General features: G+C 41.7%; 1 long non-coding RNA gene across 6 annotated transcripts in view; it reads right to left on the bottom strand.

Annotated features, from left to right (window-relative positions):
* Positions 1-24,234, bottom strand: part of LOC122462910 — a 147,691-nt gene that overhangs the window by 122,060 nt on the left and 1,397 nt on the right. For 5 of the 6 annotated variants that reach the window (XR_006285811.1, XR_006285810.1, XR_006285809.1 and 2 more), the window contains exons 1-2: positions 19,585-19,740; positions 17,414-17,567 (exon numbers count right to left, since the gene is read on the bottom strand). This is a non-coding gene — a long non-coding RNA (uncharacterized LOC122462910). Of the gene's footprint in view, positions 1-17,413; positions 17,568-19,584; positions 19,741-24,234 lie in introns of those variants that run through there. The other variant, XR_006285807.1, reaches the window with a different exon arrangement.

Below are 24,234 nucleotides of genomic sequence, written 5' to 3' on the forward strand. Positions count from 1 at the left end.
CTCAGGAGTTCATAGAAGCAATCTTGTCACGTAACTAAGAGATTTCTGATTGAAACTTTTCATCCCTGGTCTCACTGTGGTTCCTGAGGTAGAGAGGCTGCAGCATACTCTCAGCTGTCTGACCATGATAGGAAACACAGCAATGGTACACCCAAGCACAGGGGCTGCAAGTGAGAGTAGCATATATCTGAACTGCTCATGGATGGGAAAGCAGTTCTTGATTAGAGAATGTCAAGTTGTGACTAGTGGTGAATAATGGATTGTCATAAATATAAAGGGAAGGGTAAACACCTTTAAAATCCCTCCTGGCCAGAGGAAAAACCCTTTCACCTGTAAAGGCTTAAGAAGCTAGGATAACCTCGCTGGCACCTGACCAAAATGACCAATGAGGAGACAAGATATTTTCAAAGCTGGAAGTGGGGAGAAACAAAGGCTCTCGCTGTCTGTGTGATGTTTTGCCAGGAACGGAAAAGGAATGGAGTCTTAGAACTTAGTAAGCAATTTAGTTAGAGATGCGTTAGATTCTGTTTGGTTTAAATGGCTGATAAAATAAGCTGTGCTGAATGGAATGTAGATTCCTGTTTGTGTCTTTTTGTAACTTAAGGTTTTGCCTAGAGGGATTCTCTATGTTTTGAATCTGATTACCCTGTAAGGTATTAACCATCCTGATTTTACAGAGGTGATTCTTTTACTTTTTTTCTTCAATTAAAATTCTTCTTTTAAGAACCTGATTGCTTTTTCATTGTTCTTAAGATCCAAGGGTTTGGGTCTGTGTTCACCTATGCAAATTGGTGAGGATTTTTTTATCAAGCCTTCCCCAGGAAAGGGGGTGCAGGGTTTGGGAAGGATTTTGGGGGGGAAAGACGTTTCCAAGCAGGCTCTTTCCCTGTTATATATCTGTTAGACACTTGGTGGTGGCAGCAATAAAGTCCAAGGGCAAAAGGTAAAATAGTTTGTACCTTGGGGAAGTTTTAACCTAAGCTGGTAAAAATAAGCTTAGGGGGTTTTCATGCAGGTCCCCACATCTGTACTCTAGAGTTCAGAGTGGGGAAGGAACCTTGACATGGGTGCATTTCCCATTTATTTTTTAAGCCATCAGCTGAGCAGTTCCTATATGTTTAGCTTTGAAGAATTATCATAGATAGTTAAAATTAATACATTACCTCTCTATGCAGGTACAGAGAATGCACACCTGTAAAGTTTTACAGAAATTCAAAATGCAAACTTAAAACAAAAACAATGAGCAGCATTAAAGAAGGATTATAGAATTCCACATTACAATTCTGTAATTTCCCCAAAGCATTATAAACCAGCCTTTTTGGTATTCAAGCAGCAAGAGTACACATACACCTTCCACAACGGTAACCTTGGGGAAAAAAAGGCTCCTTCTTTTCAAAGTTTAGGCCAGTGTGATATAGCCAACCAGTGACTTGCACTCCCAGTCACCAAATAGCTGTTTGGCACAATTGCATCATTACTAGAAAGCACCCTTCCCTAAAATAAATCCTAGATTTTAAAGCCAGGTGGGACCATTAGGTTTGGTCCAATAACCTGCATAATCCAGGGAATTGAATTTTGCCATTTTACCTGCAATAAAATGCTTTTGACTAAAGCACATGCTTTATTTTCTCACTTGAAAGTATGAGATTAATTCATTGGAGAACAGGACACACAAGTCTACTGTTGCCCCAGACCACCGCTGACATTGCTCTATTTCTTCCAAAACCAACCAACCAAACACACACCACCAGCTGTGGAATAACCAGATTTTAAAAAAAAAGAAAGAAAGAAAAAGCACACCTCAGGAAAAAAAGCAGAGCAACAACAACAAAAAAACCAACTCCCCTCCCGCCCCCCCATGACTATGGCTAATCTACCTATACAGTGATCTCTGGGTAGAATTCCTCACCTTAGCCTGTTGGCTTCCAAACCATCCTATGTTAGAAGTACCCAAATTTTTCTGAACCCATTCGACATGTGTCTATTTATTATCTGTGCATCTCTACTGCAGTGGTTACCATTCAAGAATTAGTGTTTATCAACAGCAGGAAATCACACAGTAGTGAGAGCACTGTAGTTTCCTATGCTTAGTACAGGAAAGAACTATGCTCAGATAACAATAGACCATGGATTTTTAAGGGCCAGGAGGGATCATTAGATCTAATCTGATCTCATGTATAACACAGGCCTGTAGGCATGACTCTCAAGCTAGCACACCCGCAATGGCTGGGTATAGCATAGCAGGCTCTCCTCCTGTAGCACATCCTGTGGGCAAGCGCACAGCTCTACAGTAGTCTGCTTCTTGCAGCTCAGACCTCTGGCGAAGTCACCTAGAGTCCTGTCCCTTCCAGGGACAGTCAATAGCTCAACAAACCCCACAGTTTTGTGGGTTCTGTGCCAGGCCCTCAACCCCCATCTCATTCCTGGCCTCTTTCAGTCTTGAAGCCTGAACTTACCCCTCTTGGTCTGGGGAAGAGGTCGCAGAACCTAGGCAAACCCTCTCCTCTAGAGCCCAGCCCAAGGAACCTGTTTAGGCAGTTAAGGACTCTTCCTTCAATCCTATACCACTTCCCTAGGCTACTTCTGCCTTTCCCCATTTGTCAGTACCTCCCAGAGCTCTGCGAATATCACTGTGGATTCATGGCTTCTCTCCAGCTAGCTATTCAGGAGCTTCCTCTCTGGCAGCAGCTCAGCTGTATACCAAACAGCCTCCTGGTTTCCCTCCTTATGGGAGTCTCCCAGCTCTCCTCCTTGAAGCTCTATTTTAACTTTAGTCAGCTACAGGGACTTCGCCAGCTTCTCCTTCAGCTGGCCTCTTTTCCCTAAAGCTCGGCAGACTCTGCAGGCTAGCCTTCTCATGCCGAGTGACAGTCTGCAATCTGCTCTTTCCCTGTCAGCCCCCAGCTGAGTCACTTCTGCAGATATAGCAGGGTGAGACTGATTGTGCCCACACACTCTCATTAACCCCTTGAGGCCTCATCTGGCATTGGTACACCCCATCTCATGGCCATATAATTACTCCTGCGTTGAGCCTAATAACTTCTGTTTGACTAAAGTACTTCTTCTTGAATGGTATCCAGAGACAGCAAATCCTCTCCTTCAGTTGTTAGTTTGTAACAATGGGGGTGATTAGCTAATGGAACAATTTGTTCCTTATTTCTAATCTGAATTTGTCAGACTTCAACAATGTGTGGGAACCATAAGTCGATGTTAGCTTTTTAAATGGCAGCCACTATATATATATATATATATATATTATGTACAGAACTCCCACTACAATTTCCTTAGCTACACACACATCACTTATAAACATACTACAATAAAAAGACAATGCATCTGAAATAGATGATTGAATTTTGACTTCCACTTGCCAGTTTTAGATAACCTTTTCATAAATGCTCATCTGGGAAAATACAATTTATGTTGTTAATTACCACAAAATTTTGTTGTTAATTCAAGCACCACATTTAAAATAATAATCTCTAACTTTTAACTTCACTTACAGTTCATGAGATTTTCATTAATAGGTTCCATAGCAACAGAGCTTTCCATGTTATATTTTCCCCCACTCCTCCACCCCCTCAAGGTCAGCTTGAGCTCAGCTTTAATGATACTGAGCAACTTCAGGATGGAATAAAAACAACTCTTAGCTCATTATGGGGAGAAAGTGATAAAAGGCCAAATTTACACACTGTCTTGAGTAACAGTAATGTTACTATAGCTTGTGGAACGAAGGTTGTAGTGGGTCAAGGTTTTTAAATGCACAAGGGCCAATCCGCCTTGTCCTTACTCAACCAATTTATGAGACTACTCACATTACTAGGGATTTGGAAGTTTGGGTTTATGTGCATGATACAATCTAAAATATTCTGAAAAGTAACAGTTCTGATTTAATCGAATGGGGTCACATTAGCTAAATATAAGGTTAAAGTTGATTTGGTTTAATTTAGATTGACCAAACAGGGGGTAATTCTCACCAGTACTCCATAATGTTTGATACAAGGGCTGACTACTTTTAATTTGAGAGGCTGCTTCTTAGTGTTTTGAAGTTGTTAACATTAGAAAGGAAGACATGCAAAATTGCTAAAGGAATGTATGACCAAATCCTTTACACAGTATTAAAGCAGCAAATGTTAAAATCCCAGAAACAAAAATGAAGCAACTCCACTAATCAACTAATCATTTACAAAGCTTAAATGAACATGAGTGCAACTGATGCTGGAGATGGTAGCACTTTACCTCAATAAAGAGGAGATCCTGCATAGCATACTATAGAACAAAAGATTAAGCACATTCCAAAACAGTCCAGATCCAAGTGAGAAGAGAAAAGAAAAGAATTAGTACAAAAATAGAACTCAAATGCTGTTTCCTAATACTCTTTCCCATGCTTTGTCCAGCTGATACCAAAGACTGAAGTCAGAGAGTTGTTAATGTTACTACTGGTACAACTACAGTTGCATGATTCTTGTTAGTGAATGAGACCCACTAATAAAGGTAAAACCCACAAATGTTCCAATGTTCTATCACTGCACTTAGAAAAGTCACAGGAACACTGAAATGCCCAAAGCAGAGTTGGGCACCTCAGACCCCTATACAATGAATGGGAAGACATAGATGCCTTAAAATGCAATCCATGAAAGCTAGCGTGCCAGCTCCCCGCCTAAGCTAGCCAATAGGAGAGGCCATGTTCTAAGCCCTACCCCTTTCACAGAGCTAGGCACCTAAGTCCAGGCTACAGGGAAGTGCCTAGCTTTGCTACCAATCCACAAACGGGAACACATCTCCTGGTTTAGGCACCTATGTATTTTTGTGCAAGAACCAATTAGCTGCCTGCCTCACTCCACACAAAATGGGGCTGGTGATGCCATTGCCAACCTTGTAACTTGTAGCCCCTCACTCACCTGAGATGTGGGAGACTCAGGTTCAATACCCACCTTCCTGGGAGAGGAGAGATCCCTGTTCACATCCTACCTCCAAACACTGCCCGGAGACATTCTCATGTGGGGCTCCCTCTGTCTTTACTCGAAGTTGTTCCACTCAGGATACAGAACGAAAGAGTCGTTGGGCCAGAGAATGATACTGCAGCCCAGTGGCTTAGGCACCCATCTGTGTGAGCAGGAGACTGTGGGTCAAGTCCCCCTACTCCAATCACTTGTTTATCCACTGTGGAACAGCTTCAAGAGGAGATAGCGAAGTACATCAGAATATCCTATAGTGCAGGGGTTGAAACACTGTCCTGAGAGGTCAGATTTGAACAGGGGCCCTCCTCCCTCCCCCTCTTCCAGTGAAGGGGGAAATTGAACATGGGTCTCCCACATGCCAGGTGAGTGCCCTAAACCCTGGGCTAAAAGTCTTAAGATGGGCTGGGGCATCCTGCCCCAACCCCACAGTGCAGCAGCAGTGCTCATGCCAAGAGGCAAAAACTTAGGCACTGAGCTACAGGGTTAGGTGGGTGTTCTGTGGATGGAAGTGGAGGTACTTAGGCACCTAAGTCCAGGTGTAGATGCCTTCATGGATTCCACCCATAGCATCTTGTTTCACATGTGGTCTGACGGGGCAAGCGTTTCAAGCTTACTTCACTTTCATGCCCATGAGCATCCTAAGCGTTTGATAACACGTCCTTTCATGGTGCTGCCCAAGTGTGGTAGGTTGGCACACTTGGGCAGCACCATGAAAGGACGTGTTATCAAACATTTAGGATGCTCACGGGCATGAAAGTGAAGTAAGCTTTTGGTAAGTTTCCAGGCAGAGATGAAATGCAGAAGTGAAAGCAGCAGTAAGAGGACGAATTTCACAGACAACAGGTTCTGTTTCTTTTGTTCTATGCAGCGTGACAAAGTTCCTCCGCTTCCTGGGTGGGTCCTGCACTTTTTGGCAGATTTACTCACCTCAGAGATTCCCGGCATCCCTCAGTTTGGCTGCTTCTGCTACAGGCTCAAACCTGCCGTTCACTCAGCTAACCTCATCACTGGCCAGCATGGGGGAAATGTAGAACAATCTCCACAGTCTCTGTTGACCCACCTAGTGGGTCGGGGACAGGCCAGATCCCTTTCCAATTTAGACCTTCCCTTCTGGTGTTGCTCACAGACCAGGTCAACTTCTCCTGTGTCCGACCAGGAGTTGGGGGGAACCCAGGCCCACCCTCTACACTGGGTTCCAGACCAGGGCCCTGCGGATAGCAGCTGTCCACGTCTCCTGTACCATGTGTGTTACAGTTACAACTCCCTGGGATACTTCCCCATGGCTCCCCTTCTTTATCCTCACTGCAGGATCTTCCTCCTGAAGCCTAATCACGCTTGTACTCCTCAGTCCTCCAGCAGTACACTTTCTCACTCCCTGCTCCTTGCACCCCTCCACTAACTGATGGGAGGTCCTTTTTAAACCAGGTGTCCTGATTAGTCTGCCTGCCATAACTGATTCCAGTATGTTCTTAATTGGCTCCAGGTGTCTTAATTAGCTTGCCTGTTTTAATTGGTTCTAGCAGGTTCCTGATTGCTCTCATGCAGCCCCTGCTCTGGTCACTCAGGGCACAGAAAACTATTCATCCAGTGGCCAGTATATATTTGCCTTCTACCAGACTCCTGTACCTCACTGGTCTGGGTCTGTCACAGCAGACAGACAAAAGATCATCTCCCATCCTCTCTAAGGGCCCAATTTTGAGAGTTTCTGCATACCCTTGATTCTCACTGACTTAAGTAAAAGGAGGGTGCTTACTACTTTGCAAACGTACTTCTATAGAGGCCTTGAGTATGTAGATTCCCCGTATAATGCATTAACCTAACAGACAGTTTTGGATAGCAAAGTGACTTTTATTAATCTGATGACTATAAGAATGACAAGTAGATGTGTCATCATTTATTGAACTGCTTTTTCCCCAATGAAAATTCAATCAGCTAAATTATCCATAAATCTATAGGAATAAAAATATGTGGAAATAGCAAGTTTTAAAGAACCCCCCACATTCCAACCAAAAAGATTTTCTTCTGGGAAATCCCAGGAAATAAATACATTGGAAATAATGTTTACTTAAAGGTTATCCTTTTAGGATCTCATTTAAAAACAAACAAAACTCCACAAAAGCATTTCCTTAAGTCAGTGTTTAATATCCTACCAATTGTTAGACCTGAAGATAAAACAGATTAGGTCACAGGTTGAACGTTAAGTAAACACTGTGCACCAGGTTTGAGATGGAATTGAGGTTATTCAACCGCAACTTTGAAACAATTTGTCAACAAGCTCTAAAGAGGCTCCACTTACCTATAATTGCTGTTAAGATTATGGAGAGGCTTCTGCTTGTAAGAAAGCTGTAAGGGTGAAATTCACCCTTGTTCAGCACTTATATTCCACATAAATCTATTTCCGAGGCCCGATACTACTTGGGGAGAAAAATAAAAAAATGCTAAAAGGCACAAAATTAGTTACACCAGCAAGGAACATAAAAGGCAATAAGAGGTTCTATAAATACATTAGGAGCAAGAGAAGGATGAAGGAAAGCGTAAGTCCACTACTTAGCAAGGAAGGCGCACTAATAACAGAACACCAAGAAGGCTGAGGTGTTTAATGCCTCTTTCATTTCAGTCTTTATTAAAGAAGTTAATTTTGACCAGATATTAGTTGTGTTAAGTAACACTAAGGAAAGGAACACAAGCCAAAATAGAGAAAGAACTGGTTAAAGAGCATGTAGATAAGTTAGATGTTTTCAAGTTGACACGGCCTGATGAAATGCACCCTAGGGGGTACTTAAGGAATTAGCTGAAGCAACATCACCACCATTGACAGTTATCTCCAAGAACTCATGGAGGACAGGCGAGGTCCCAGAGAACTGGAGAAGGGCAAACATAGTACTTATCTTTAAAAAAGGGAAAAGGGGAGACATGGGGAATTATAGACCAGTCAGCCTGACTCCATTACCTGGAAAGAGACTAGAACAAATTATTAAGCAATTGGTCTGTAAGCACTTAAAGGGTAGTAAGTAATAGCTAACATGCATTTGGCAAGAACAAGCCATGACAAACCAATTTAGTTTCCTTTTTTGACAGGCTTACTGGCCTAATGGATGGGAGGAAAAACTGTAGACATGATATATCTTTATTTTAGTAAAGCTTTTGACAGTCCCTAATGAATTCTCATAAGCAAAGCAGGTAAATATCGTCTTGAGAAATTATTATCAAGTGGGTGCACAAGTGATTGAAAAACTATACTCAACCGTTGTCAAACTGGGGCGGGGGGTTTATCTAGTGTGGTCCCACAGTGAGTTGACCCAGGTCTAGTGCTATTTAATATTTTCATTAATGACTTGGATAATAGTTGGAGAGTATGTATCACAGGGTTCACCCCTCATCTCCTTATGGTGCATCTGGGGATTAACTCTCAACCACTCTGATCCCCAGTTCTTCAGTTGCTTACCCTGGGCAGGTCTCTCTCTGTAAGTGGGTTACTCCTTCTGCATGACTTAGCCTTCTAGCAAAGTCATTATTTAGTCCTCCCCTTCCATGGCATCAGGATCCCTCTAACGAAGCTGTCCACATGCCACATCAGGTAGTCTTCCAGACCAAATACCGCTTTCCCAGTGGCTGGGAAGGGAACCCAGGCCCACCCACTACTTTAGGTTCCAGCCCAGGGACCCTATACCCAGCAACACAGATGAACCATGTTAAGCTCTGTCCCTGTTGCTGTTTCCCTAGGCTTTTCCCTTTCTTTCTTCTGGCCCCCGCCTGGATTACCATTTCACCCCCTCTCACGTTCTTGCCAGAGCCCGTATTCTCAAGAAGGATCCCAGGGCTTACTTCCCATTTAAGGCCACAAACACCCCTTTTCCCGAGGGAGTGACTGTAGATAGCAAGCAAGAGGGGGCTGCAGGGAGGCTAGTTCCTGGGGGTTTTGTTGTTGTTTTTTACTAGCTCAGCCTGCCCCGCCCAGCTAGGCTTCATCATCAGTTAGAGCTTAGTAACCCTGACTCTCCTCCAGGTGCAGCCTGTGAGGGGTTAATTAGCACTTTTTCCCTACTCAGGCCTTGCATAGGTGAGCCATCCCATCACAGTATGCATATAAAATTTGCAGATGACACCAAGCTGTGGGGAGGCAAAAGCACCTTAGAGGATGCTGTTATAATTCAAGAGGACCTTGACAAATTGGATAATTTGTCTGAAATTGACAAGAAGAAATTCAATATAGACAAGTACAAAGTATTACATTTAGGAAGGAAAAATACTAAATGCACAAATACAAAAGGAGAGTTAACTGGCAACACAGTAATTCTCCAGAAAACGACTGGGGGTGGGGGTTATAGTGGATCACATATTGAACATGAGCCAACAATGTAATGCAGTTGGGGGGGGGAGAGGCTAATATTCTGGGGTATATTAGCAGAAGTGTCATATCTAGGATCATTGTCCTGCTCTACTTGGCACTAGTAAGCCTCAGTGGTGTACTATGTCCAGTTTTGGGCACCATACTTTAAGATGTTAAATTGGAGAGAGTCCAGAAGAGAACAAAAGTGATGAGGTTAAGAAAACCAAAGCTATGAAGAATCGTTATAAACTGGGCACATTTAGGCTTGAGAAAAGAAGCCTGAGTGTAGAGCTGGTAACAGTCTTCAAATATGTTAAGGGTTGTTATACAGAGGATAGCACTCAGTTGTTCTCCATATCCACTGAAGATAGGACTAGAAGTAATCATCTTAATCTGCAAGTGAGATTTAGGTTATATATTAGAAAAAAACTTTCTAACTATAAGGATTGTTTAGTTTTGGAATAGGATGCTAAGGGAAGTTGTTGAATCCCCATCATGGGAGGTTTATGAACAGGTTATACAAACACCCTGGCAGGGATGGTCTACGTATACCAGCATGTGGGCCTGGACTAGATGACCTCTTGAAGTCCCTTCCAGCACTACATGTCTGTGAGTCTATGATTCTATTTTGAGGGTTTAAGTGGGATTTACATAGTGTATAGTCCTTTCGCTGGTACTCTGCACAGCAGTGAATTTCACCCTCGAAGCACAAAAGCCATCTTCTAGTAAGGTACCTAAAGAACAAGCTGAAAGACTAATCATAAAAGGGACCAGCACAAACAAAAACTTCTAAATGTTACAATATAAATATTTCAGACACAGGTCAGCACGAGGAAAGAGTTGAACATGCCCTGGAGGCAGGGCTCGTGAGGATAGCAGCCCATAAAGCCACCATTATTCTGTAGCTGGCATTTGATCTACAGAAAGCTCAGGACTGAAAAGATAAGCATTTTTTATGGAGTGGAGACTCATCAATAATTTGAGCCCTGATTTTCAAGAAGTTGGCACTTTGTCACACTTGGCAGATGGAGTTGATTCAACATAGTGTTAATGAGTTAAGCACCAGGTGAACAAGAAAAGGTATAAGGCATTGCCAAAAGCCTTTTGAATGGGTAACAAATGTTCTTGTTTCTTCACATGACATCTGGTACAAGCACTGATGATTAGCCTGAAGGTACAGGGGACTTGCAGTATTGACATATTAAAAAGAAAAATAGAGGGATGTTGTGCTGACTGGAGCTATGGTGAACCTGTCTCTCCACAAAACAAGAGTTTGCCTGGGTCACTGATTGAAGGTGAATACATCCAATTGGATTGTTATGAAAATCCAGTTTCATAAAACAAACTTCTCTGTGCTGCAGAGAAATGTATACTTTTATAGTAGACCGGAGCTGCTAAAATTTCATTGACTTTAGTATTGACATCATTGCACATAGTGAACACAAATGGGAACTCTATTCTTGGGGGAGGAAAGCAAATGCAAGTCCATACAAACCACATTAATGAAAGACACGGAGATAATTGTTTGTTTTTCTCAGCAGTAGAGGGATTTTTTTATAGGACATAGTGAAAGTCCTAAGGACATATAACAGACCTCACTGGATAGGACTAGTTATCCATCTAGTCCAGCAACTTGTCTCCATTAAAGTTTCTAAGCACAAAAAACTCAGTGATGGAGAAGTATAGACACTTCTCAGCAGATTATAACAATATGTTTTCTTTGAGAGTCGTCAAACCCCTTCCCCCTACCTTAGGTAACTACATTCCAAAGTTACTTGTCATAACTGAAGGGATGTGACTTTGTCAGTTTGAAAACTCATAACCATCTGTCTCCATTATTTTATATAAGTATATATTCTCTTTTGTCAAATACTGCAACTTTGGAAGAACCCCCACTGTATAATTTACCATGGTTTTTATATTATTTTCAGTGAAGTAGGCACAGCCTATAGCCTTGAGCACTAGGGGTGAAATGCACTTACCAGTGAAAATGTTCACCACATGACCCATTCATCTCTTCACCAATGCTGTGTCTTGGGGCGGTCTTTACACTGGTGGGAATTTCTTCTTTTGTATTTATAAAACACGGTGATTTTCTAGTTCTCATGCACTCACACAATATTGCTTTTGTGTTTGGATTATTAGCACTGCAGGAGAATATTTAAATTTCCCCATCACTTTGTCAAAGAATCGTTAGTCAAGGGGCTATATTTTCTTCTGCATATGCGGGAGAGGGTCATCAAGAAATCAGGAATGGCTGACTCATTTTCTGAGCTAGTCTACACCAGACCCAGTATGAGTTACAGCACTTTAGGAGACCACACAATTAGAGAAGCCCTTATGAGTGAACATGAGTGAAGCCTCTGCTCTTCTCTCACCTGAAATATCCTCTCTGCCACGGTGTAGGGGCAATAGGCCCAAAACTTGATGCCGCTGGCTTTAGCCTCTCTTCTTTGCTAAGTAAATTGTCAGCTGGCCCATTGCAGCCCGAATATTACCATATACCACCAGTGTGCGGACAGGATAGATTGTATTTGAGAACCTATCCCAATAGCAGGTTGTGGAAAACCCTTCTATCTTTACAAAAACCTAAAAAAAGGTTTAGATACAGCTAGTGTCCTTTAAAATGCAATATATCATTTTGTTATTAAACAGTAGATTTTATGCTCCTGCTATTTCATTCTTTATCTGTAAGTTATATCAGTTAATTTATTTGCAGTATCTCCCACAATATGCCGAGGGCTTTTCAAACAGCAAAGATAGGTGACACTATGGGATTGTTCCTATCGGCACCTGTTGAATTTTGTTGAAAAGCAATCAAACGTAGGTCTCTGAAATTCATTGTTTAATCATACCGTTATTTACAGGCTGTTGATAATCCTAGCAAAAGCAAGTGTTCAGAATCTTCATTCTGAAACAAGACTGAGAATAGAGATTTTTGGGTATTTACTTGGTGCATTCAGGATTGCCTGCTGTTCATAAACAAAATCTTAGCCTTATTTTCTAATTAAAAAAAATAGGCCTAACAAGTATTTGTATTTACTGCTGCACAAGTCCAGCATTTTTCAGAGAGCTGAAATTCTCTTTTTTATCGACCAGCAAGCTAGAAAGAGAAGTAATTTTTCATCACCTGAAGGGGTTTTGACCCCCATAGGCAAAATTTCCTATCAGGTCCAAAGGTAATTATAACTGGCTACAGCTAGATTCTCAAACCAAAGGTTGCTGATCTTGCAATAGGAATATATATATTTTCAGCTGTGGACAATTAACAAACTCAGTAGACCAGGAAAAAAGTACAGATCCATTCTGTTTAAAAAATTGAGAAAAAGAACAAAGATGACGCCAATTCAGCTGGAGTCATTGCTTTGACAGCTATATAATTAAATGGGCCATAAATTACATTCAGTAATCATCTTGTTTATAATTTCATTCCCTGGAAATCAGTAGTGTAATGAAATGAGATTTCATAATCACTATACACATAGTGAGCCATTCCGTAGAGTCTGTCTCTTTGCCACAGCTTCTCTCTTCTCAGGCTTGCAAGTTTACTATTGATCACCCACTAGGGCTTATGATCACAAGGAAGTAGGAAATTGCACCAATGGAAATCCATGATTATGTCGAACTATGTCAAATTACTCCAAGAGTAAGATCCACAGGAATTGCCCCTACCAAAGTAACCTTCAGAATGAGATCTCTTATTAAATGTTATCGCTATTGCTGATTTTTTCATGGAAACTCATTTTTTTAGCTGGCACAAGGGAGATTGTATGGATGTAGCCTTGTTGAGTAGGTTTCTTTCAACTTCATTTCATATATTCCAAGAACAGGGGAAAGATGCAATGGGGACTGATTTTAAGGCTTGTTTGTTTGTTTGTTTTGTTTTACAATTTCAGTTCCCCTCTTCCCCCACACATCCATATCCACCTTCGAGTGCCTGAGGGACTGAGACACTACAGGGGCTTTTGTTAAGCTCCCCTGGCCCAAGTCTGGCTGCTCCTGTGAAATTTTCCAAAAGGTCTCCCACCTTTAATTGCTAATTACAGGGTTTTTTTTAAAAAAAACCAATCAATCAATAAATCTTAGCCAGGCATCACATATTTCTCAAAGGGAAAACAAACCAACAAACTAGAACAGATGTGTCAACAGTTTATATTTTCTATTGAACAAAGGCACAGTCTTTTCAGAAATGTATTACAGTTTATCCATTCTGCAGCAGGATCTGTGCTGCAAGGAAACACACATTAACTGCAGCTGTTTAGAAGTTCAAGCTGGTAGCTAGGTGCTAAGATTTGAGAGGTCCAATAACCTACCCAAATTTGAGCTGGTTATGCAGTGCACATGGTATGTTAATCATTGTCCAACTAAAATTAATCCTGGCAGCAAAGATGATGAAATGGAGGGAAATGAGATCTGAAGGTTAATGTACACAACTGTCATGGAATGAAGGGATGAAAAAGGAAGAAAAAGGCTAATCTGTGGGGATTGTCGAAGTTTCTATATACCACAGCCAACAAAAAGATGTGTAGAATGATAAAACTCTGAAAGCACATGTTTGCACTGCTCCAAGAGGTCAGATTATGTGAATGTAAGGTCTACATTACTTCAGAGATTTCCATTCATGGCAGCAGTTTGTTGTTCATGCAATATTTTGTTGTGGATATCTCAACTTCAGTATTTCACACTGAACTATGGTGCCTAAATACAGACCCAAATATACTGACGAGGATGAAATGTTTGCAGCTAAAAACAGTAGATTAAACTCTCACTTTCAATCTGAAAATAAGACGTGAAATCTATATGAATGAACATGGTTTAAACACTTACTGGTAGACAGATGCTGCCAGCCAATTAACTGAAAAGGCACATTCATAACCTTCCCAGAAAGGCCATGCCTCACAAGTCACAGTGCTACTTCCCTTGACAATAACTACTTATGAAAGATAAGAAATGGCTTAAAGCTCCACGTAGATAGGTGGAAAATGGGCCACTATTTGTAAGCCAGAGGCCTCTTAACATCAGCTTAAAGTGAGTTTGCACAACAGTTACCTTAGGAGTTCTACTCACATTTTCTTATACAACAAGGAGAACGAGAAGAGGTTATATTAAGGGTGGGGGGGAGGTGGGAAAAGGAGTTGAAGGGAAGTTTTTACTTGTCCAGCAAGGAGGCTTTTGTGTTCAGTAGTGCAGTAATAATAATCAAGGCAGATTAATGACTGTCTGGGAGAGTCTGTTGCTTTGGGCCAGTAACCTTCGTGTGGTTATTAATTTTGCAGACTGTGCCCTGTGCTGTTGAGGTCATTACTGCTGTTATTAACTAATGGAAGATAAAACATTTAGGCTTCCTGTTCTAATATACTCACCCCACTTTTGTATTGTACATGTGCCTGATGGAATTGGTCATTTAGAAATGAACAGGAGTAGCAGTAGGGGGAGATCAGTTTGCCAGAGCGCCATTATGTTTTACAGATGACCAAAGTCACACTGAACTGCAGAATGAAAACAAGCTTAAAGGTGTGTAACAATACTTCGTCTTTGCAGTGGCCACTGATTGGTTAATCTGGTCTTCACAAACCTAACAAGTATTCTCCCTCTCCCAGGGACTCCTTGATTAGTCTGAGCCCTGGTCTACACTGGGGGGGGGGGGGGATGTTGGGAGAGAAATCGATCTAAGTTACGCAACTTCAGCTATCTGAATAACGTAGCTGAAGTTGATGTACTTAGATCGACTTACCATGATGTCTTCACTGTAGTGAGTCGACTGCTGCCATTCCCCCATCGACTCTGCCTGTGCCTCTCATGGCGCTGGAGTACAAGAGTTGACGGGAGAGTGCTCGGGGTTCAATTTATCGCATCTAGACTAGATGCGATAAATCAATCCTCGCTGGATCGATCGCTGCCCATCGATCTGGTGGGTAGTGAAGACATACCCTGAGGGATGAGATACAGGCAAGGTGCACTAGAGAACTTGTTCATCCTAAGGGCCTAGTCTCGTTCCAAAGGAAGTTGATGCAAGTTTCAACATGGTTTCCAATGCCAGAAGGGCACAGCCCTAAATTCCTACCTATATAGTTTCTCTGGATTTCAAGGTTTTAGTTCAGGGCTTCTACTTTCAGAATTATTTATATTGTAGACCTCAGAGTCCCCAATCAAGAATCCAGTTCCCACAGCACTAGGCATCGTACAAACATGGTAATAAGAAGGTAGACCCTGGATTAGAGAGCTCACAATCTAGGTTTAGAACAAAACAGAGAAATGGGGTTGGGGAGCGGAGGGAGAGAATGACAATAATGCAAGCTTGTTTTGCACTGTAGAAAGCGGTCACAACATGCCACCTGCCTAGCAGTCATTACCACAGTCTTAAGGAAAATGAGACGCACAAGGATTTGCATGGAGCAATCTTGTGGCTTTATTGTTCTTCAGTTTCCATTTGCTTTCACTCCCTTTTTTGCTTTCTTTGTATAAATCACTTTTGCATCTCCTTGGCATAAGAAAATAAGCTCCCATCCCACTGCAATTCTCTAGCATATTTCAGTATGGCATATCTCAGTTGTTGTAAAAAGTGGTGGAGATAGCAAAGAATATCCTGTATGTAAAGACCCAAGAGGTCTCCTTGTGAAACTTACTTGTTTGTACAGAGATTATTGTTTAGACGCCTTAAGAGAAATCTGATCTGAACAGGACTGTAAAGATTCAAAAGAGCAGAATAAAATACATTCTTGTGTTTCAGGTCATCAAATGGAGAATAAAGCTAAGCCATCTAAGTATATTTAACTCAAATTCAAAGAGAAAAAAGAAAACCAGAGGCTTCGTTTTCTTGTAGAAATTGACCTCACTGCAACTTCATTGTCAGTGAAGTAAAGCTAACAAAGACTTTCAAAAGAATCAGAGTGGTTTAGAAAACCGCTAACACACAGACCTGAGCTCTACTACATTCGTCTTGTGGATATTTTAAAATACCTGCAGTTTTTCTTTTGGGTGACCTTTCAGACACTTAGTTCATAGCACTGTCTTATTATACACATGGGGGGTGAGGGGAAATGTTCAGTAAAACTGGTCAAAAAACCCTCAATCCCGATTATGTCCTTTGAGCATTGCTATAGTATCAATGAAATTCTAACCAGTGGTTTCTCTATATGAAAACTCTATCATGGCCAAATTAATTCTCATGACACGTCAAGGCAGGAGTCCTTCAAAAATAAAACAAAACATAACAAGAGGTATTGACTAGTCTTGTTAATGCTTCAAATATTTTTGCCAACATTTTCATGAACATCCTATGATGTTGGGTGCCCAGCTGAAGAAGTTAATGAGTTGTAGATATCATGCAGCTATGACAATTCACTAACAAAGTACTTGGTTAAGGTAGTGTTCTGGTTCCTTAACAGTACTATCTTCTCTTCTAAAAAAAAGCAAAAAAAACAACAGGAAGATTTGCAGAGTGAAACACCATCATTTACTCTCTCCAGCATTACGCACAGCCAGGACAGCAGTCCCCTCAGCAGTTTCATAGTTCATTTAATATAATTGAGCCCTCCAGACAAGCCAAAGAGAGCCCTCCCCTTTCCAATCAGCTTTCAACCTTTGCTTCAAAACTCTCTGGGTTCAGACTCCCAAATAGTGCTCCACCAAATGAATCTTTTCAAGGCATGCCTCCGGGCCACTTCATGAGCCCTTGCAGACTCTTACCTATGCCTCTTCACCTTATTGTCCTACTGCTGGTCTTTCATCTCATCATTGGAGAAGCAAATCCCTACCCTACCTCTCATATTCTCTAGCTTTCACCCCAGGCACCAGCCTTTCTGAGGGTCCTTTTCCCACCATTTTGACTGTCCTATTAGGGTCTTTTCTAAGGCCTGCTATCCTACCTACACAAACTCCTCCTATTCCACAGCTGCTTCAGCAAACCCATACATCAAATCTTAACAAAACCACAACCTCTCATGTGTCTGAGCAACCGTGAGCTCCTTTATGGCTTGGGCCTTCTTTCCCAGCAGGCCTTGGTGTAGTTTACAATCTCATGATCCTTCAGGGGAACTGCAAGTCCCAGAAGGCATGGCCTTAAAGGCCAGAGCTGAGGATGTATCTGGCTCCAGCTCTGTCCTCCATAGCAACTACTCACAGTTTCAAACCTGGCTTCAGGTGTCATTCCGGGGTTACTCTGGGGGCATGTATAAGTCACTTTCCTCTGTTGAGACGTACTAGTGGGTTCCCTTTGTAAGTTGTACATGAAATAATATCCAGATTCTCTCTTTCACTTAGAAGATGATCAGATCCTGAGCAGAACAGAGAAAACAAAAACAAATTTAAAAAAAAAATGTAGAAAATGTGAGGAAACCTTCAGTTAAAGGCAAGAGGTCACAGCACATCCAAGAATCCAAAAGGAAAAGGCTTTTCCTGGAATGTCAGAAAGAAACATGAGAGCCTGATCTAATCCCCATATAAATCATACCATGATGATGTCAGCCCAAAGAATACCTAACATCTGGGAAGAGTGCTGTCAGTTCTGACCCCCATCTTCCATTACAAATCCATCAGTCAGGACAGAAAAGGTTCCCTTTCTTGGGATCTGAATAGAGACCTTATTCCCAGTCTTGTGGCTTGCTCTCAAGGTATTTCTTTCCTCTCCAACTTTTCAAAGTTGGAAAATAGACCCATGTTTATAAAAATTAGATTTGTTTATTTGATATATTATTTACTATACTCTGATGGCTACCCAGAAGTGCTGGAATTTGTGTCTCTCTCTTGAAATGCTCATTACTAAAGATAAGGGTTGAATGTATTCTTGCCACTTCCCACGCTCTGTTTTTTCACTGTATCAGATGCTTGCTTTCCCTTGAAAAGTGCTCATGAGTAAGGCTCCGTGTTTGTCACAGAGGTCATGGATTCCGTGACCTCCGTGACTTCTGCAGCAGCCCGTGTGGATGACCCGGGAGCCACGTGAGCAGCTCTGGCAGCCCCTGGGCCAGTCGCACCAGCCACTACTGGTGCAGTCTTGGGTCCCCTGGCTCCCGACAGCAGGAGTTTGGGGGGGGGGGGGGGAATCAGGGCTGGGGTGCGGGGGGCAGTGCTGACCTGGGGGGGAGGGCTCTCGGAATGGCGACAGGAACTCCCCTCCCTCAGCTCCACATGCTGCCTCCACCCGCAGGCACCGCCCCCCTCAGCTCCCAGCCAATGGGAGCTACAGAACCGGGCCTTGTGGCAGAGTGGAGGCAGCACATGGAGCGAGAGGTCGCCGCTTCCCAGGAGCTGGGTAGGGAGTCTGCTACCACCCCCCGCCCCATTACCCATGGTGCCCTCCAGGGCCAGCCCCCTGAGCCACCCCCACTCCTCATTTAAATGAGTCGCCTCATGAATAAGGCTACATTTTAGTCATGGATATTTTTAGTAAAAGTCACGGACAGGTCACGGGAAGAAAACAAAAATTCACGGCCCGTGACCTGTCTGACTTTTACTAAAAATATCCATGACTAAAACGTAGCCTTACTCATGAAGCGACTCATTTAAATAAATACAAATACGATTGACATTCTACCACGCATTTATTGCTCATGCAGCAAAAGATCGAGTTATAAAGACAACAGGGATTTGAGATAGTTTGCCGTTGCTTTGTTCTAAATACTTCTATGCTTAAAGGGTGAAAGATGTTGCCATGACGTCAGCCTACTCCCTCCACCCTCCAAGCTAGAGCACTGGAATTTTTTAAACTCTTAATGAAATGGGATATCTCCTTTCCCTTGTGGTTAGGTTGGAGTTTGCTGATGATGGGTTTGCTCTTGCAAAGTCCTGAATGCTTGCTGGGAAATGCTGAGCTCCCTCACCTCCCATTAAAGTCAAGCACCTTGTGGAGTTGGCCCAGTCTGAGTCATAATCAGACATCACATTGGGAAGTGAGAATTTATTTTTCTGCATCCTCCTGTAATGTGTTGTGTGGTGTCTGTGCGGTTTTTCTTTTCCCTCCTCTTCATTTATTGAAGCACAGGCACAGCAAACCTGTAGCAATTAGATAAAATAGAAAAATTGTCCAACACCTGCCATGCTTAACCTTTGCAGCAGGCTTATTATCCGCACTCATCAAAATATAGTAGGTGTAATATAGTCAGGAAGGGAGTGTTCATATAATCTTCCCAGGATCTGGTGGAATAGAAGAGGTGCTTTTATTACCACCTATATTTCAAATGTTGAGTGAAGGGCATGGGTTGTATTTTCTATGCTTTCACCACTACCTTGGCAAAGCTCTGCTGAGTCACTTGCTACAGCGGTCACAGCCTGGCTAGGTAACTTGGACCTCACCTCCATAATCCAAACTCCCGTCTGTTTAGAATACAGCTGCCACTTCCTCACCCCTACATGCCAATGCCATCGCAGCAACTTGGCCTGAGAGACCTCCCCATGCTTCTCATCTGCTTCTCTCTCTCTGTCTCAGGAGGACTCCCAGGATACAACTTCTTATTTCTACATGCAAAGGAGAGGTTCACGTGCACTAATGTTTCAGGCAATTGTTTGAGAGACTCTTTTTGAAAATGTAACTCCAAAAAAGAGCCACGTTTTGCTCTCATCACCCTCAGTATAAATCCAGAGGGACTTTGCTGATTTCAGTTAAAGTAGCTAGAGTTACTCTTGACCCAATTCCTCACTTACTTCCACCAATGGAAATCCAGAGTTCAGAGAGATATTTAGGTACCTCAAATGCATACCTGCATGTGGTGGGACGCAGGGGGAGGAGCTATTCAAAAGAGCTGAAATCTTGTGGTTATGTGCAACACTTTAGATCTAGGAGAGAGATGCAAAGTTTGGATTGAGATCTGAAACCAAACTTCAGTGTTGGATGTGTTCAGATCTGGGATTTATGGGCAACCTTTTACAGGAAGTGTCCTGTTATTGTCTGCCCAATACCAGTGCCCCTTAAACAGAGGGTTTCCAGGGACCACCCAGTGGTGGAAAGGCAAGAGTTGACCCATTTTCCCTTAAACCAGCTCCAAAGAAGATGGCCAGTGCCCTCCAGGATGGTTTCATATCGCGCACACACACACACACATCACTCTTTCAAAGCGATATATCAATTCTGTGACATAGGAATGGAATAGAAAATACTGAAACTAATGCATCCAAATATTTTGTTTGCTTCTTTGACCACCATTGGACAGGGACCAGAAGTCATTACTGTGATGTCCATAATGACATGTATTTTTTTTTGTTCCATTGATGGGTTCTAATGTGTCGGAAACCGTAATTTTGAAGTACTCAAATTTGCATTATCTTGTCTTTTTCAACACTGAATTTAATTTGCTGTCATGTATCCCATTCACCCAGTTTTTTCCCCCACTCCTTCTGAAATTCCTTACATTCCTCTCTAGTCTTGACAATCCTAAATAAATTTGTTTCATTTTCTATTTTTGCCATGTCATGGTTAAAAATATTTTCCAGAACACAAATATACAATACTCAGCCTACACCAGCACTTTAGTTCACCCCTTGAACCATGTTGAAGTTTAGCTATTGATGAAGTGACTTAAAATCCAGGTATTAAAAGGCAACACTAACATAAAGGCAATAAATTGCAAGTAATTTTGGACAAGGGGAGGAAGAGAAGAGATCTCAGATGTGTTTAGTGAAAAGTGCAAGACTGGGAAGGTGGAGGGGGAACCAATTGTAATTACTAGAGAGCAAACTCTGATAGTGAACCAAATACATTATACAGCAATATTTTTCAAAATTGTCAACTGAAAATACAATCAACATAAAAGTTCTGAAATACATCTTTGTATCAGGCTAATTTCTTGTAGCACCCTTTGAAACAAAGATCTAGTTTTGCTTTAGTCCTGGGTATGAGATCTGGTTTTAATTTCCATGGAAATGAGTCTATTCCAGGTGGCAGAGCTGCTTTTAAGTATATAGTAATCCAGACCTGAGAGAGAGGACTCAGATTTAATGAAAACCTAAACAGACTCTAAAGAAAATAAATTATTCCCCTTATCGGTAAATAGTATGGGATTGTTCTTCCTCCACTCCCTTTTGCTGTAGTTGTGTCTAATTGTCTTGGTGTTCTGAGCTGCCAAAATAGCACCATAATTATAATCATAAGCAGCTGTTTAGAAATTACCTTCTCCACCTATCTGAGTTCAATACTTTTTCAAGACCCATCAGTACCATCTTCAAGCATAAGGCTCTTTTGGCTTTCTGAAGTGACACAGCATACTGCTCCCAACATTTCAGTCAAACCTCTCTCAAGGAAGCAGTTTGACTTCTCATTTAACATGTGTCAGGAATCTCTCTCTCAGATTTGGATTATGATCCACTCCATCGCTGCTTCCTGGATGGTGATTTCATTTCTACAGAGATTAGATTGAGCTGTACAGCCAAGGATACAGGGATAAAGCACTGTTGTGTTTGTGCTTTCAAGGACTACAGGACATTCACAGCGTCTGGGTGTCAACTGATATTTCAGAAACTCTCATGCTTATTGAATTTTCTATAACACTTTGGAAACAAACTCATTTGATTCACTGTCTTCAGTACCTCAATAGTAATTAAAAACTGTTTACTTTAGTTTTCCCCAAAGGCTCTTTTTTTAAAAAAAACTTAAATCAATAAATTTCCTTTGGATTTCATATGCGATTTGTACAAAGCTGGGCAGACATCCAGCTCTAAATCAGGACCCACACATTTGGTAGGGAACATTATTAGAGAGCTGTATTCCAAGACAAAGGTAGCTTTTATTTATTTATTTTCTGTCTCATTGATTCAGCAAGGCTCTCTCTATGGGGCAGAAATAATTTTGTATGCTAAAATCTCCTCCTTTCCAGTAAATTGGAATGGAGAGAGAACAGTTAAAAACAGCAGAAAACTGATTGTTTTGTTTTTTGTTGGGGGGGGGGGGGGGGGATTTGTAAGTTTGCTTGTTTTAAAGAGATTGCTACACTGCTGACATTAAAATCCTCAGTTGGAAAACTATTTTTTTCCAGCTAATCCATCTACTGCCAATGGACAAGCATTTTAATTTAAGTTCAAAGGGCTTGATCCTGCAAAGATTGCTGAAGTACCTCAGTATTCCCATTAAAATCAATAGAACTACTCATTTGTTTCAAGTTAAGCATATGCTTAAGCACTTTACTAGATTGGGCAAAAGTGCTCAGCACTTTGCAGGATTGAATCCTAAATTAGTGACAATTCTCCTACAATGGGTACAGATACCTAAGGAGAGTGGAATAATCTACTGGGCGTGGAGGGGTTCAGGGAAGCAATACAATCGGTTTTATTCTTTGTTAAACATTTTTACAAATGGGAAACTGAGGCACGGTTTTAATGGCAAATGTTTTGAAAAATGCATAAATGACTTAGGAGCTTAAGTCCTATTTTCAAAAGCTACTTAGGGTCAGATCTATAAAAGCATTTAGTCACCGAAACATACAGATAAGTGCCTTGCAGGATTTTCAGATCAGCAGGGTACCCAGATCCTCTAAGTCAATTGGAGTTGGACCCTTGAGTGCTTTTAAAAATTTCCACTCGTACATGTCTATGTCCTAGGCTCCTAAGTGCCCACATCAATTTTGAAAACAGCACCAGGTGCTTTGGACAATGTTGCCCTTATTGGCTTGCTCAAGATCACAAGGGAAGTTAGTGGAGTAATCAGCAACTGAACTCAAATTACCTGAGACCAGAGGATTGGGGGCATAGATTATAGAATCATAGGCGTGTAGAACCGAAAGGGATGTCAGTAGGTCATCAAGTCCAGTTTCCTGCAATCAAGGCAGGACTATGTAATAATACACCATGTTGGCAAGGAATGCTTGAAGGAGTTGCTAACTAGAATTACGTTAAATCTATAACAGATCCCATTTGTTCTGTGTGTAGCGGGGGGGGGGTTTGTATACTATAAAAATTAGTCTCAACTCAAGATTAATTTTGCTGCATAAATGGTTAACAAGAGAGGTCAGCTATGAGATTAATTTATGTATAGTGGGAGATCATTTTAATTCTTGCTCATTTCTCATTCTAGCAGAGAGTAACAATAAGTTCAGAGGAATACATTTCACGCTTGATGCACCATAGGAAGGGTTATAGTTCTCTCTAGGTGTTTGAACCTTTTGATGCGTGAGGAAGCTCCCACAGAATACAACTTCAGTACTTAAAAATAAGATGAATTACTATTTCATCGCTCTGAGACACCTACTGCTCACTCAAACAATTGGTTTAATAGGAGGTGACTTTATTGCTTAAAACACAACAGGGTACAAAAATTAACTGCAAATCCATTACATGCCATAGGCTGCTCATAAGCTGATGATATGATACGTATCCTATCATATGTTACCGCACTTAATAGAGCTGGCATCTGAAAATTTCTAGTTAGCCTCTACAAAAAAAAACCCCATAAAGAGACCAAATAATTCAGCCCAAGTTCATGCTCTCCCCCACACAGATCTTGGGCACCTAGTTGGAGCAATAAAACCCCCAGTCAAATCAGATTCCATTTATTTCAGCCCCTCTGCTTAGCAGCTCAAATAGTGATATTGCTTTGGGAGTATACTGGTCATGCAATTAATTCTCATCCCAAGGAAGTAGCTCTTTAGTTCAGCATGCTCAGCCATTGATGGATGCTAATAATCTCCTACCCTCCCCCACACAGCACAAGGAGAAATGCTGGAAAGCTCTGGACGGTGTGCAAAGGAAAGGACTGTGACCTTGGGGATGGAAGAAAAGCAAGGGGGACAAAATGGGGAAAAAGTAGTGTTAGAGAGTTCAAGAAAAAAAAAAAAAAAAAACACACTACAATGCCATCACTTTCAAGTTCTGGTGGCTGTGAGAAAGGCCTTGCAAGTTGTCACAGGAACCACAAATCCCAGGGACCCTTTTGAGTTTGGTGCTTGAGAGCAGCGAGACTCCTGCCCAGTCCTTTTTAAGCTTTCTGCCAAATTTTGTCTTTGGTGGCAGTCACGTGTG

This window comes from Chelonia mydas, chromosome 14 (assembly GCF_015237465.2).
Source record: "Chelonia mydas isolate rCheMyd1 chromosome 14, rCheMyd1.pri.v2, whole genome shotgun sequence".
Taxonomy (NCBI): Eukaryota; Metazoa; Chordata; order Testudines; family Cheloniidae; genus Chelonia; species Chelonia mydas.